The 15,673-nt window shown below is 33.1% G+C and overlaps 1 long non-coding RNA gene across 1 annotated transcript; it reads right to left on the bottom strand.

The window, feature by feature from the left end:
• Positions 1 to 577: 577 nt before the first annotated feature.
• On the bottom strand, positions 578 to 6,222 carry LOC143070767 (uncharacterized). Its single transcript, XR_012976688.1, has 4 exons — positions 6,116 to 6,222; positions 5,023 to 5,137; positions 2,359 to 2,504; positions 578 to 1,410 (listed from the first exon to the last, which is right to left on the bottom strand). It is a non-coding gene; the product is annotated as an uncharacterized LOC143070767 (long non-coding RNA).
• Between the last annotated feature and the right edge of the window lie 9,451 nt (positions 6,223 to 15,673).

Genomic DNA, 15,673 nt, shown 5'->3' with positions numbered 1-15,673 from the left:
AGGAAAAATTTGGTTGATTATCTAGGGAATCACTGAAGCATGACTCAGTTGATCTGGAAATATTAACATTTCCTGCCCTGTTAGTAAGTCACTAGTAGTGACTCAACTAATGTTACTCCTGTTAAAAACTGTAGAGGTGCTATAAATATTGTTATGGTATCATAATATAGAAATTTGCAATTGACCATACAAGGTATTAGAAAATAATATCAATCTTTAGCACATAAGTGTACAAGTTTGAAATGAAAATCTGGGGTCTGGGCCCGGGCCTCCAGCCCCTCCCTGCATCCACCCATGCAGTGTATTGCACACAAGTTTCTTAAATAGAATATAATTCGAATCATATAACCAATTTCAAGTTCTTTGACTACATTCTGTTTCAGAAACCCAAATGTCTCAAATAATCAATAATTATAATAGACACAAATATTGCATATGATTACTACACAGACACAAATCCAGAATGTGAGGTTTCTTAATTAACTACCCGTTTCACAGTGAATGCCAACTACAAGCTTTTGTCTTGAGAGACAGTCACATGCAGAATGTGGCGGGGGAACAACCAACGTACTTCATAGGCTGTCATGGTCTCGGATTAATAGCAAGTAAAAATTTGTTTATCATCAATGTTTTAATGCCCCATTTATTGTCATTATGTTTTTGGTTTGTTTGTTCTTCTGTCTGTCTTGCTTCAGGTTAAAGTTTTTGGTAAAGGTAGGTTTTGATGAAGTTCAACTTGAAACGTAGTACACATGTTCCCTATGATATGACCTTTTAAAATTAATGCCAAAGTTGAGTTTTTACCCCAATTTCACTGTCGGGTCCAGTGAACATAGACAATGATAGTGTAAGTGAGGCATTCCTGTCCTATGGACACATTCTTGTTTCAATGTATTTCTAATCAGTCTTCGTGTTTGGTGTGGGATTCCTTTATAAATGGCCATGCAACATTTATGAAACATTTTGCCTAAATAGTCCACTAATATAGTCAAGTCGTCCTAGATAAGAAAAATTGGCAAATATTGACGTTTTTATTTAACAAGTATAAACTTTCTTGAAAATTTCACGTTTAGTATAAATTGTCTTTATCAATCGGGACAATTGTTGATAATGGTAAAAATAGTTTATGTACAAAATTAAATTCGGAAAACTATACATGGAGCAAGGCAAATGACATTTTCAAAAATATCTATTTATAAGGTGGTGGATCCATGTGTGATGTGGTCATCATTCCTCCTGTTGCCTGTCCTCCCGTTGTCATGGGCATTCCGTGTGGTTGTCCATATGTTGATGGAGGTGGGTATGCCGGGTTCCCACCTATCTGCCCACCAGCTGTAGGACCGAAAGGAGAGTAGTCAGGTGGCGGGTGTGAATATGACATCCCGTGATGTTGCATTCCACCGGTATGCACTAAGTAAAAAGAAATATAAATAATTGAAATACCTTATTTTATAAATTAAAAATCTGGAGATTATCAACATACGGATTACTGAAAAAAGTCTTAAAATCAAATATTTTACTAATTTCATACAAAATATTAAAACAATGCAAACAACAGAGTTGTATTCTGTTTAAAATTAAAAAAAAACAAAAAAAAACAAATGATTGAATCACATCGATATTTGCTTTATCAATGTCGACCATAACAACATAAACATACCATGTCGAAAAATACCACTGATACATTAAAGCCGAATAATATCCGTAATTGGTTGGTCTATTATTAATGTTAATTTTAACGAACACATAAGTGTAATTTTTAAACTTTCTGTAATCGGTAGTATTTTATGAGGAAGCCGACCTTCCTGTATCATGCTAGAAAAAAGTAAAATCACAAAAATATTGAACTCAGAGGAAAATTTATAATGGAAAGTCCCTAATATAATCAAATGGCAAAATCAAAATATCAAACGAATGGATATCGACTGTCATTTTCCTGACTTTTCGTATGTAGAAAATGGTGGATAGAACCTGGATTTATAGCTAGCTTAACCTCTCACTTGTATGACAGTCCTATCAAATTCCAATAGAAGTGCTTAACTACTGAATAATCAATATAAGGAGATTGGTATTCAGCGTTAAGATGGTATTTATAGAGTAGCTCATCATTGTCAAAATGATATTAGAACTCATTAGGAAACAAGATTACAAACAATTAGATGATAGAACATACCAATAGTTACTATTCACAATAAGATGATAGAACATACCAATAGTTACTATTCACAATAAGACGATAGAACATACCAATAGTTACTATTCACAATAAGACGATAGAACATACCAATAGTTACTATTCACAATAAGACGATAGAACATACCAATAGTTACTATTCACAATGAGACGATAGAACATACCAATAGTTACTATTCCTTGTCGTTGTTGTCTTTGTTTTATTCTTTTTTGTTGATGCTTATGAGTGATGACACAGCAAATTATTATTCCAATAATTATAGCAACGACAACCACTCCTCCAACAATTGACCCGGCTATAGTTCCAACACTGAAAAAAAATAATTAACAGAAGGTCACTCAACAATACTGACCATAAGCATTTAATACGCTATATTGTGAGGTGTTTGGTTTCCAAAAATCCTTGGTCTCTAGCATATTATAGACATTAGTAGGGTTGTTTTTTGTTTCATGTCATTCAAACCCAGATCTTTACGATACCTCATTCATCGGTTCAGTAACAGTGGCGGATCCAGGGGGGGGGGGGGGGGGGGGGGTTCCGGGAGTTGGACCCCCCTTTTTTTGGCCGATCAATGCATTTGAATGGGAGCATATAGTTGGAAACCCCCCTTTTTAAAATGGCTGGATCTGCCGCTGAGTAATATTATATCCAACACAGTTTTCAGACAGTTCAGCTAAAATTTGTGGTCAAACTTTAATACTATCTGACAAATTTAGTTACTGAGTAAAACACCATGGATTTTCCTGAACAAGATAGAATTCCATCGTTGGTCAACTCATTTTTGTTGAGTAATGACAAATATATGGCTCGCAGACTTTAGTAATATCTGACGAAATTAGCTTAATGTAATTCAAGAACAGCAAATTATTTTCAATAATCAAGTTAAAGTTGTTGTGAAACTTTTGAACAGCTTTGTGATTTTTTGTCGAGCCTGCAACTTTTGTTGCTGAAAGCTCGACATAAGAACAGTGATCCGGCGGCGGCGGCGTTAGCTAACTTCTTAAAAGCTTTATATTTTAGAAGGTAGAAGACCTGGATGCTTCATACTTTGTATATAGATGCCTCATGTTACGATCTTTCCATCAGTCACATGTCCAATGTCCTTGACCTCATTTTCATGGTTCAGTGACTACTTGAAAAAAAGTTAAGATTTTTTGTAATGGTAAATTCTCTCTTATAATAAGCAATTGGATAACTATATTATTTAGTAAGTGCGTACCTTGCAAGGTACTCATGCCCGTCAGACAGTTTTCACTTGACCTCAACCTTATTTCATGGATCAGTGAACAAGGTTAAGTTTTGGTGGTCAAGTCCATATCTCAGATACTATAAGCAATAGGTCTAATATGTTTGGTGTTTGGAAGGACTGTAAGATGTACATGTCCAACTGGCATGTGTCATCTGACCTTGACCTCATTTTCATGGTTCAGTGGTTATAGTTAAGATTTTGTGTTTTGGTCTGTTTTTCTTATACTATATGCAATAGGTCCACTATATTTGGTGTATGGAATGATTGTAAAGTGTACTTGTCTAGCTGACAGGTGTCATCTGACCTTGACCTCATTTTCATGGTTCAGTGGTCAAAGTTAAGTTTTTGAGTTTCGGTCTATTTTTCTAATACTTTAAGCATTAGGTCAACTATATTTAGTGTATGGAAATATTTTATGACCTTTATGTCTGTTACACAGGTTTTATTTTACCTTGACCTCATTTTCAGGGTCCATTGCTAAGTGTTAAATGTTTGTGTTTTGGTCTGTTTCTTAATTTATAAGCAATAAGTCAACTATATTTGTTGTATTGAAGAATTGTTAGCTGTACATATCTGCCTGGCATGGCTCATCTGACCTTGACCTCATTTTCATGGTTCATTGATCAATGTTTCGTTTTATTGGTTAATGTTGAGTTTATGTGACAGTTGTAATAAAGCTTTATATTTAGGTCCATCAACATATTATCAATGATTAGTAAAGAAGGCGAGACATTTCAGTGTGTGCACTCTGTCAATAACATACATTATTAAAGATTTTTCATTTAAGATGTCATTCTTCCCTATAATACATTTGGTCTTCCCATTAATAACATGTTTATTTTTGTAAACACTGTTTTTGCTTTCTGTATACCCATTCATTTTTAATGCAGCATACAAAACAGAGCTTTATACCGAACATGTATATAGATCCAGCTGCAGAAGCTCTCGTGGCCTGGTCCAGATATCAGTGCATCGAAATGTTAACAAAAATCATATCTTATCCAGTTCATGAGTTTCATTTCCGAAATATGTAAAAGATTGGTCTATTTCCCAAATTATCAAATGTCCAAATACGTTGCATCTCTGTGGGGGAACAATCTATAACGATGTTATTCATCTTCACACCTGTAGTGTTAAAAAGTTGTATCAAGTTAATGACCAAGATCTAGTGACGATTTTCTGACTTCGTTCATTGCATTGTGGTTACTTTTAAGGGTTTAAAATGGGTTTACTATAACGATAATCATGTTTTTTATGATGAAACGCTAAGAATTGCTAGAAAATTATATTAAAAGAATGCAAAACATCTCTAGTATCAAATCAAGCTTGAAGTGTGTACCAAAATGTTAGACTTAAAATTGGGAATGGAAATAGGGGATGTGTCAAAGCGACAACAACCCGACCATAGAGCAGACAACAGCCGAAGGCCATCAATGGGTCTTCAATGTAGCGAGAAACTCCCGCACCCGGAGGCGTCCTTCAGCTGGCCCCATAACAAATATGTATACTAGTTCCGTGATAATGGACGTCATACTAAACTCCGAATTATAAAGAATCTCAAGAAACTAAAAGACTTACTTGTTGCAACATTCTCGACTGTAGTAATAGCCACAGCATCCAGTACCACAATAGTAAAACGTTGTGCTACTGGATGCATAGCTGTAGTAATAACAGAAATCTCCACATGAACAACCTACAATACAACATTCAAAACACAGTGATATAGCAAGTTAATATAGAAATTCCCTGGATATAATAAGATAATATCGTCCATAAACTATTTGCCACTGGACGTAAGGTAAGCAACAATGTATGAATCATAATAATAATCACAATAACTTTCAGTTTAATGTAACTGTTTGTGGTGGGTTTTTGTTTAGGTGTGTATTTAAAACCTGTCTTTTTTTAGGAGAAACAATACCGATTAACGATTTTACAGGAGAGGTTCGATTTATACGATACAAGTTTTTATAAAATATGCAGATGCCAACACAGGCACTCGTCTCTGATTTTTTTTAACCTATGTACCTTTATATTGACGGTGGATGTCATTGATCCAACTATATACTGCAAACCAACTTATTTTCGCGGATACTTTTCTTCGCGTTTTAGCCTTTTTAGTCCACTTCGCGGTTTTCTATTTTACTTTAAGTACTTTAATAAGGAAAGATCCAAGTTTTACATATTCGCGACGATTAATATTCACGTTATTTTTCTACTCGCGACTCTCGAAAATAAGTTGGTTTACAGTAATCCACAAGATTTTAAAAGACGTGGTTTTAGGAAACAATTAGAATCCGTATATATTGACTACAACACTGAGCAAAACTTATGCATTATATTCAGCTATATATAAAAGACCCCGAAATGACAAAATGAGAAACGATTCGAACGAAGACATCAAGTTTGATTTATAAAAAAACTCAAATGTGAAGCCAACGATAATTTAATTCTACTGCATATATATAACAGGCACATATATTTGCGAGAGGTACATACAGAATGTAGCGGGGTTAAACATTCACATTGCTTGTTTGTTTTTGATTTGTAAATTATCTCGATTTAAATAAGTTAACGGATGATGGTTCCAAAGAAGTATTAATTTCTAAACTTTAATAACGCTAAAGTTGAAAGATAAATGATTAAAAATTAAGTTACAAACTGTACTCACCAGTAATGAAAATAAGTAAGACTAAAAGAGATATTCGGAATGGTTCTAGCGCCATTTTGCAAGTGTTATACAAAGACTACAACTTCAATGGGAGAAATCTTTTTGTTTTAAGCCTCTATAATCAATTAAACTAAAAAGAATTAGGTCTTTAAATTTAGAAGTTTATATTTCAAAATATTAGCTTCTTAAGCTGTTGATCTCCAAACATTATTTTAATCTGTTTTCGTGTCAGAGAACTTAATTAGGGCGAAAATATCATTATGAAAATTTATTGTACTCTATAGCCAGCCGACCGAAATAACGGCTGGTTTACAACGATATATCTGTCCCTGCTATCGGCAAGTCTTTCCTCAAATTCGTAGTGGGTGGAATACAACGAATAAACCAATCAGTTATAAATATAAACAGATTTTACTGAGATGTAAGACAAAAGACAGGGATCTTACAAAAGTGATGAATAAAAATGTTAAGTTTCTATAGCTATCTTCAGTCATTTTATATACTACTGGACTAGTTAAAAAGACATTTGAAGCCATGGTGTTTTAAATTTCTTTGAAGTTGCTTACATATCTACTACTGGTCTTTTTTTTTTGCCATTGCGTTGTCTGTTATTTTTTTTTACATATACGAGGTTGAATGTCCCCCTAGTATCTTTCGTCCCTCTTTGACGATCTTGTTGGAATGTCAGCGTGTCTCTACAATATATCGGGTTAAATAAATCAAGTGGTAGCAACCACCAGGTAATATGCTTTAACAGTGTGATGATGGTATACCAAGTACAACAACTTTATTCCGAACAAAAGTGACATATATATTCGTCGGAAACTAGGCACATAAACGGTACCCTAACGCATTTAGACCTGCTGTTTAAAAATGTCAAGAAAGATATGAACATGGTGTTTCAGGCGACTCTACCGAAAAGCTTGACTAACAAAACTTAGAATTTTACCATTACAACTATTAAAAAGGAATGTATAATGAATTTCATTCCTATATTATATATATAATATAATGATGTGGCTGAGATTTAAATGTGCACTCGTGAATGCTATACAAGGTGATAGGACGTGTTGCTGGGATATGTCACCTTTTCCAGCTTGAAAATAACGGAATAAGTAGGAAAAACTATCAGAAATATATATATGAAAAGGTCGATAACGTTCCAATTACTTGTATATGAAAAGCAGGTGTCATTTTCTGCACAGCCGAAAGTAAACACGCCGTAAGTAAACATTACACACAGAATCTCAGCTTTCAATATTCCACTTTTCCAACACACCCCTCGAAACCCAACCAATATGGGAAATGGTTACAATTTTACCTACGCAATATATAAAAAGGTATAAATTCCTAGGATCTATATTATATGAAAAGGGTGGGTAACAGAACCCAGCGACACCCCTATCAATTGAGCATTGAAGTGACCGCCCCCTTCCCGTGAGTAATTGGGACGTCAAATCAAGGTAACAGTCATATGAAAATATTTCAGACGGAGATATATTTCGCAAAAACATGTACCAACATTCCAATTATAGTTGACCCATTATGCAAGTTACTGAAGAAAAAACAAGACCATTAGACATATATATCAGACGAACAGACACACCTCATATACTAAACTTATGACCTACAGTTGATAACTACTGAATTTAGAACATTAACTAATTCTACACTTGATCGAAAATTAAAGAACCTTAGTGAGCACGCTCACATACCCCACGTCCCCACATTGTCATTGGAGAAATTAAATAAGTGTAAGAAAAAAAAAATTGTATAAGAAAAAATATTGAATAATTATTTCCTGTCAATATGCACATCAACATAGTATGTCCTTATTATCTACAAAATTTCATGAAATTCTGTTGTGTGGTTTCAGAGGAGTTGAGATGACAAACTGTTGCAGAAGTACATTGAAGCAAATAAGTTCAAAGGGGCGTAACTCCTAGAAAAAAAAATTGAATCGTAATTTCCTGTCGATATGCACATCTACATAGTATGTCCTTATTATCTACAAATGTTCATGAAATTCTGTTGTGTGGTTTCAGAGGAGTTGAGATGACAAACTGTTGAAATAGTACCTTAAAGCAAATAAGTTCAAAGAGATGTAACTCCTTGAAAAAAAATTGAATCGTAATTTCCTGTCGATATGCACATCTACATAGTATGTCCTTATTATCTTAAAAGGTTTCATGAAATTCTGTTGTGTGGTTTCAGAGGAGTTGAGATGACAAACTGTTGCAGAAGTACATTGAAGCAAATAAGTTCAAAGGGGCGTAACTCCTAGAAAAAAAAATTGAATCGTAATTTCCTGTCGATATGCACATCTACATAGTATGTCCTTATTATCTACAAATGTTCATGAAATTCTGTTGTGTGGTTTCAGAGGAGTTGAGATGACAAACTGTTAAAGTAGTACCTTAAAGCAAATAAGTTCAAAGAGATGTAACTCCTTGAAAAAAAATTGAATCGTAATTTCCTGTCGATATGCACATCTACATAGTATGTCCTTATTATCTTAAAAGGTTTCATGAAATTCTGTTGTGTGGTTTCAGAGGAGTTGAGATGACAAACTGTTGCAGAAGTACATTGAAGCAAATAAGTTCAAAGGGGCGTAACTCCTAGAAAAAAAAATTGAATCGTAATTTCCTGTCGATATGCACATCTACATAGTATGTCCTTATTATCTACAAATGTTCATGAAATTCTGTTGTGTGGTTTCAGAGGAGTTGAGATGACAAACTGTTGAAGTAGTACCTTAAAGCAAATAAGTTCAAAGAGATGTAACTCCTTGAAAAAAAATTGAATCGTAATTTCCTGTCGATATGCACATCTACATAGTATGTCCTTATTATCTTAAAAGGTTTCATGAAATTCTGTTGTGTGGTTTCAGAGGAGTTGAGATGACAAACTGTTGCAGAAGTACATTGAAGCAAATAAGTTCAAAGGGGCGTAACTCCTAGAAAAAAGAATTGAATCGTAATTTCCTGTCGATATGCACATCTACATAGTATGTCCTTATTATCTACAAATGTTCGTGAAATTCTGTTGTGTGGTTTCAGAGGAGTTGAGATGACAAACTGTTGAAGTAGTACCTTAAAGCAAATAAGTTCAAAGAGATGTAACTCCTTGAAAAAAAATTGAATTGTAATTTCCTGTCGATATGCACATCTACATAGTATGTCCTTATTATCTTAAAAGGTTTCATGAAATTTTGTTGTGTAGTTTCAGAGGAGTTGCGATGACAAACTGTTGCAGTAGTACAATAAAGTAAATAAGTTCAAAGGGGGGTAACTCCTAGAAAAAAAATTGAATCGTAATTTCCTGTCGATATGCACATCTACATAGTATGTCCTTATTATCTAAAAAGGTTTCGTGAAATTCTGTTGTGTAGTTTCAGAGGAGTTGCGATGACAAACTGTTGCAGTAGTACATTAAGCAAATAAGTTCAAAGGGGCGTAACTCTTATAAAAAAAATTGAATCGCAATTTCCTGTCGATATGCACAACTACATAGTATGTCCTTTTCATCTGAAAAGGTTTCGTGAAATTCTGTTGTGTGGTTTGAGAGGAGTTGCGATGACAAGAAACAGGACTGACGGACGGACGGGTCAAAAACATTATACCCTCCGCAAAATTGTTTTCAACTTGTCTTGAAAAAAAATAGATTGTTTTACGCCGCAGGCGAAAAAAAAAATTTGTCCAGAAAAAAAAACCATAGCACCCCCCAGAAAATCAAATGGTTGCTGCCTTACGTTCAGACTGAGATTACTATATATATAACCAATCTACCTGCCTGTAGGACTAGGCTTCTTCGTCAGGAGGGTAGTACACCTTACCTAATAAAGACTTCACGGTTCAGGTAACAAGCAAGCTAACCAAAGACATTACCTTTGCCTACAACTCAATGGAATCGGCTGGCACGTCTGAAAAATCTTAAATGAAGTCATAATTACTAATTAGTATCGATCTTGAAAATTCCATATCAAGTTTATTTGGCTTCGTGAAGTTCTGTAGCAAGACAGTAAGCTAAATTATTCATGATTTTTGTGAAAATTGAAAATTGCGAAACAAAAGAGATAGTAGCAGCCGAGTCCTTTGGGTGCTATTAACAGTTTTCTATAAAATAAAAAAAACTAGGGGTTATTCCCCGACTAAAAATAGACATGGAGGGAAGTCCGTTTTTATCAACATAATTGGTGAAAAGGTATCATGTTTTTTGTATTTGGTTGTAAAAATAAGTTAATTAACTTCAATTAAAACAGGTTGAATGATTAAAATAATTAAAAAAAAATAAATTAAATATACATGTTTTGAGGGGTGACAACACTGTAAACATCCAGTTTTTTTTTGGCAGTGAAAATTAATAACCTATTTGCAGCCACTGTAGCTCTTTTTGGAGCAGGCGAATGTACCCTGAAGCATGAATTTTTTGAAAGACCAGGTAAAAATCTATGAAATTCATAGTTTTGATTATGAAAAATGTGCATACATCATGTCTTCATGGGTGTGCACATGACCTGATTTCAGGTACTTTATGTTTAGATTATTCAATGTTTTTCCCATTTTCTCTGGGTAAAACTTTTTTATACTATTAAAAGTACACTTTATTTTAATTTCATTATAAACTAGAGAACATTCTGATTCCAGTGATATCTAGTGTTATACAAGTATCTTTATCAATCAGTCCACCACTAAGGGTCACTTATGCATGGTCCCTCAAAATATGACATCATAGAAAACAAAACAGTTCATTGCATCCTTTCAATTCGACCAAATAAAACTATCCAGATAAATTTGGTTTATAGCTGGTCAAGATACTTCAGATTTTGAAATTTGAAAATAAAATTCCCCATATCATTCAATTGGAATCTTTGCTGGGGACCCCAATCATCACTGCTTTAAAGTTTTTAAAGATGTGGCATTTCCCAATTGGAATAAAGAATTGACTCTGATAACCACATGTTCACCAAATTGAATAAATTAAAAACAAAAAAATAACCTTTCAAAACAATAGTTATAACAATTTGGTTCAAATGTGTTTGGGAATGTTTCAGATGTGACCATGTTATTTACTGACAAACACAAAGTGATGGCAAAAGCTGAATTTGCCAACAAAATAGCTGTTATAGAAAAAGATTAACTGGCTTTTACAGTGATTAAATTTTCCTTGATGCACTTTTTACAAATCCAATACTCCTATGCATGTTTATACCCCAAGAAAAGATCATCTTTGCTGTTCAACCTTTCAGAATTTTAAGTTGTAAATTCTCTTCAATTTCATACTATCTGGCCTTTTCAACTAATCATATTTGAGCATCACTGACGAGTCTTTTATAGAATTCAGGGGAAAATACCTAATTTTAAGCCTAGTGTCTTCAGTGTTAGCAAAGTTGACAAACTTAAGGATGTTCGCTACTCTGTTAAAAAATAACAAGCTTTTTAAAAGACTATTATAAATTGATAGTATATAAATAAAGAAAAATAAAAAATAGAAAGAAAGGGGGGGTCCGTGTGCTTGTTTTCGAGATAAAAGCCATTGAAAACTTGGCGGGAAATAATTCTCTCTAGATTTTTCTTTCATTTAACATCGACACCTTTTTTGTTTAAAAAACTATGATAAAATAACAAGACTTTCATAAGATTTTGAAATATGGCTTTTTAAACTATATGTAATAAAAATAGGAAATGAAAAGTAGGGATTAGTGGGCATTTTTTTTTTAATGTTAATACATGGATAAAACCAAAGGATTCCGAAAATCTGGCAAAAAATAAAACCAGATGCTCCACAGGGTGCAGCTTTATACGACCGCAGAGGTTGAACCCTGAACATTTGGGGCAAGTATGGACACAACATTCAAGCTGGATTCAGCTCTAAATTTGGATTGTGATTAAATAGTTGACACAGCATAGGTTTCTGACACAGAATAAATGTGGTCTAATGAACTTAAAATATTTGTTTTGCCTTTGAGCAATTCACTATGCTGTTGAATATTAATCCTCTCAAAAAAATGTTTGAAGAAATTTTCTTTTTATTTATGAAATCTGAAATGAGAAAAATTTAAACCCCCCCCCTTTTTTTCACATCCCCCTTTCTTTTTTTCCAAAACTGATCTCAATTCAAATTTCTAATGGAGTTTGCAACAATAACTACTCATTTAAATACAACATAAAATATTAAAATGTAAAATAAAGTGCTAGTTATCACTGAATGGTAAAGATTGTTTTAATTTATCAGTTGGTAGGAAAGTGAATAAACATTGTATATTGTATAAAACAATGATTTAAGTTGATTCAACTACTATTCTGGACAAAGAAAGATAACTCCAATTGAAAATTTCTTGCTATTGCACAATACTGTGCAATTGAAAATATTTGCTATTGCACAATACTGTGCAATTGAAGATTTCTTGCTATTGTGCAATACTGTGCAATTGAAAATTTCTTGCTATTGCACAATACTGTGCAATTGAAGATTTCTTGCTATTGCTGAATACTGTGCAATTGAAAATTTCTTGCTATTGCACAATACTTAATATAATAATTTTGGATCCTGATTTGAACCAACTTGAAAACTGGGCCCATAATCAAAAATCTAAGTACATGTTTAGATTCAGCATATCAAAAAAGCCCAAGAATTCAATTTTTGTTAAAATCAAACTAAGTTAAATTTTGGAGCCTTTAGACTTTAATATACGTAGACCAATTTGAAAACGGGACCAAAAATTAAGAATCTACATACACAGTTAGATTTGGCATATCAAAGAACTCCAATTATTCAATTTTTGATGAAATCAAACAAAGTTTAATTTTGGACCCTGATTTGGACCAACTTGAAAACTAGGCCAATAATAAAAAATCTTAGTACATTTTTAGATTCAGCATATCAAAGAACCCAAGGATTCAATTTTTGTTAAAATCAAACTAAGTTTAATTTTGGACCATTTGGACCTTAATGTAGACCAATTTGAAAACAGGACCAAAGATTAAGAATCTACATACACAGTTAGATTTGGCATATCAAAGAACCCCAACTATTAAATTTTTGATGAAATCAAACAAAGTTCAATTTTGGACCCTTTGGGCCCCTTATTCCTAAAATGTTGGGACCAAAACTCCCTAAATCAAACCCAACCTTCCTTTTATGGTCATAAACCTTGTGTTTAAATTTCATAGATTTCTATTTACTTATACTAAAGTTATGGTGTGTAAACCAAGAATAATGCTTATTTGGGCCCCTTTTTGGCCCTTAATTCCTAAACTGTTGGGACCTCAACTCCCAAAATCAATCACAACCTTCCTTTTGTGGTCATGAACCTTGTGTTTAAATTTCATTGATTTCTATTTACTTATACTAAAGTTATTGTGTGAAAACCAAGAATAATGCTTATTTGGACCCTTTTTTGGCCCTGAAGGATTGGACTGCCTAAACTGTTGGAACCAAAACTCCCAAAATCAATCCCAACCTTACTTCTGTGGTCATAAACCTTGTGTGAAAATGTCATAGATTTTTATTTACTTAAACTAAAGTTATAGTGCGAAAACCAAGATAATGCTTATTTGTGCCCTTTTTGGCCCCTAATTCCTAAACTGTTGGGACCGAAACTCCCAAAATCAATCCCAGCCTTCCTTTTGTGGTCATAAACCTTGTGTTAAAATTTCATAGATTTCTATTCACTTTTACTAAAGTTAAAGTGCGAAAACTAAAAGTATTCGGACGACGACGCAGACGACGACACCAACATGATACCAATATACGACCAAAAAATTTTCAATTTTTGCGGTCGTATAAAAAAAGAGGAGCAAACATCCTTAAATACACATTAGTTACTCATTTTCATTTGCATATTTTTTATTGTAACCCCTCTGTCCTTGGTGACCATGACCTTAAATTTATCCCAAAAAAAGTCCTTTAGAATGCCATAGTATTGAGAAGGCTCACCCTCCCTTTTCATATATGCTGTTTTTAATCAATGGTCTCAATTTATGTCTGAAAAATTATTGGTAGCTTACATATCTGGATGGTAAATTTTAGTATGGCATAAACAAAGCTTTCTAGTCATTGTATTTTTTTTTTATTTTCAATACTCGTAAAATTTGGCTACAGCATTAATACATAAAATCTTGTTGCAGCCAGATTATTAGATGCAACTTTCAAAAATGGTTTGTTAATTTAAAATATAATATTATAACCAAACAAGATATGGTGAAGAATAATTCAGGAAAACTTCACGCAGGAAAACTCACAAGAATTTTCTTACATCAACATCATCCTAATTTTAGCATTAACATCTTATGTCATACAGTGCTTTATCATTCACAGTAATAGTAACCAGTTTCCTTGATTGTGTGAAAGACAGGCAGTCCAATCCTTCAGGGCTGTAACACAGTATATATGTATAGGAAATAAGACATTAGAGATCTAAATTCCATAATATTTACAAAATGGATAAAAATAAACCTTGAAGTTACAACTTTCATGGATTGCAATGCCAACAATATCAAATATCAAGTATGAAATGGAGCTTCATATAATAAATAGCCAATGTTGATCTAGTATATGAGGTAAGATGGGGTACAACATCTGTTTTTTAGTTTTGTTTGGGAAGAGCAAGTTTAGATAGAGAAAAGGGGAGAGGGATGAGATTGTGACAATTTAAAACTGATTTGACAACTTTTAAATGTTGTGCTAGTACCAACTTTAGGGAAAGTCAGGCAGTATGAACCATATGTTGTTTTTTATGTTTGTAATTGTTTATTTATCTTTTTTTTTAGTAGCAGTTGGCTATTGATGGTTGGTGATGGATGTTTAGCTGTGTCCAATATTTCAAGGATTCCTTTTAACATTTTAAGTATTGTTGAAATGCAAAAATATCAAAAATAGAAATGAAAATGCAAATTATCATATTATCCCTATTTGCATGTTCAATTAAATTTGGGACTCTTTTTATAATTTGTAACAGTCCTTACTACTGGTATTTTTTTTACCACTCAAGTTATGTATAATTTCAATGCTAAACGTTCACTGGCACAGAATATAGAAGTTCATCATGTTATTGGACTATAAATAACGAACTAGACAATGAAAGCATCAAAAACATTGTGAATATTGGAAAAGGAGATAGTCCAATACATTAGGGAGATAATAAACGATACAAAAAAGATTAAATTCTGGACATGGTAATATACATTCATATCCACACCATGTCTGGGCTCTCTTTTCCTAATTAGTAATAAACAATCATGACTGGACAAGGACAAGGATGTTGAATATCAAATCAAAATCACAAAAAGGTAAAAAAAAACCAATAACTAATAACTTCTTAAAATTGTCTATAAAAGTAACTTCTGATTCAAAAGGTTTCAAATTCAACTTTCCTTAAATCATGAACCATTTTTTGTTTAAACAGAGTTTTGAACATTTTAATTTTTCTCAAAAAACACAATTACACCATATAAATAAGTCAGTCAGCATTGAAGGTGCAGCCAATCAGAAACCATCATCATAGCTAATATCAATCTAGAGTTTTGATTTGAAACAGAATACTATTGAGGGCATTCA

The sequence above is a fragment of the Mytilus galloprovincialis genome, chromosome 4 (assembly GCF_965363235.1).
Source record: "Mytilus galloprovincialis chromosome 4, xbMytGall1.hap1.1, whole genome shotgun sequence".
Lineage (NCBI taxonomy): Eukaryota > Metazoa > Mollusca > Bivalvia > Mytilida > Mytilidae > Mytilus > Mytilus galloprovincialis.
This window is presented reverse-complemented; position numbering and strand designations above follow the sequence as displayed.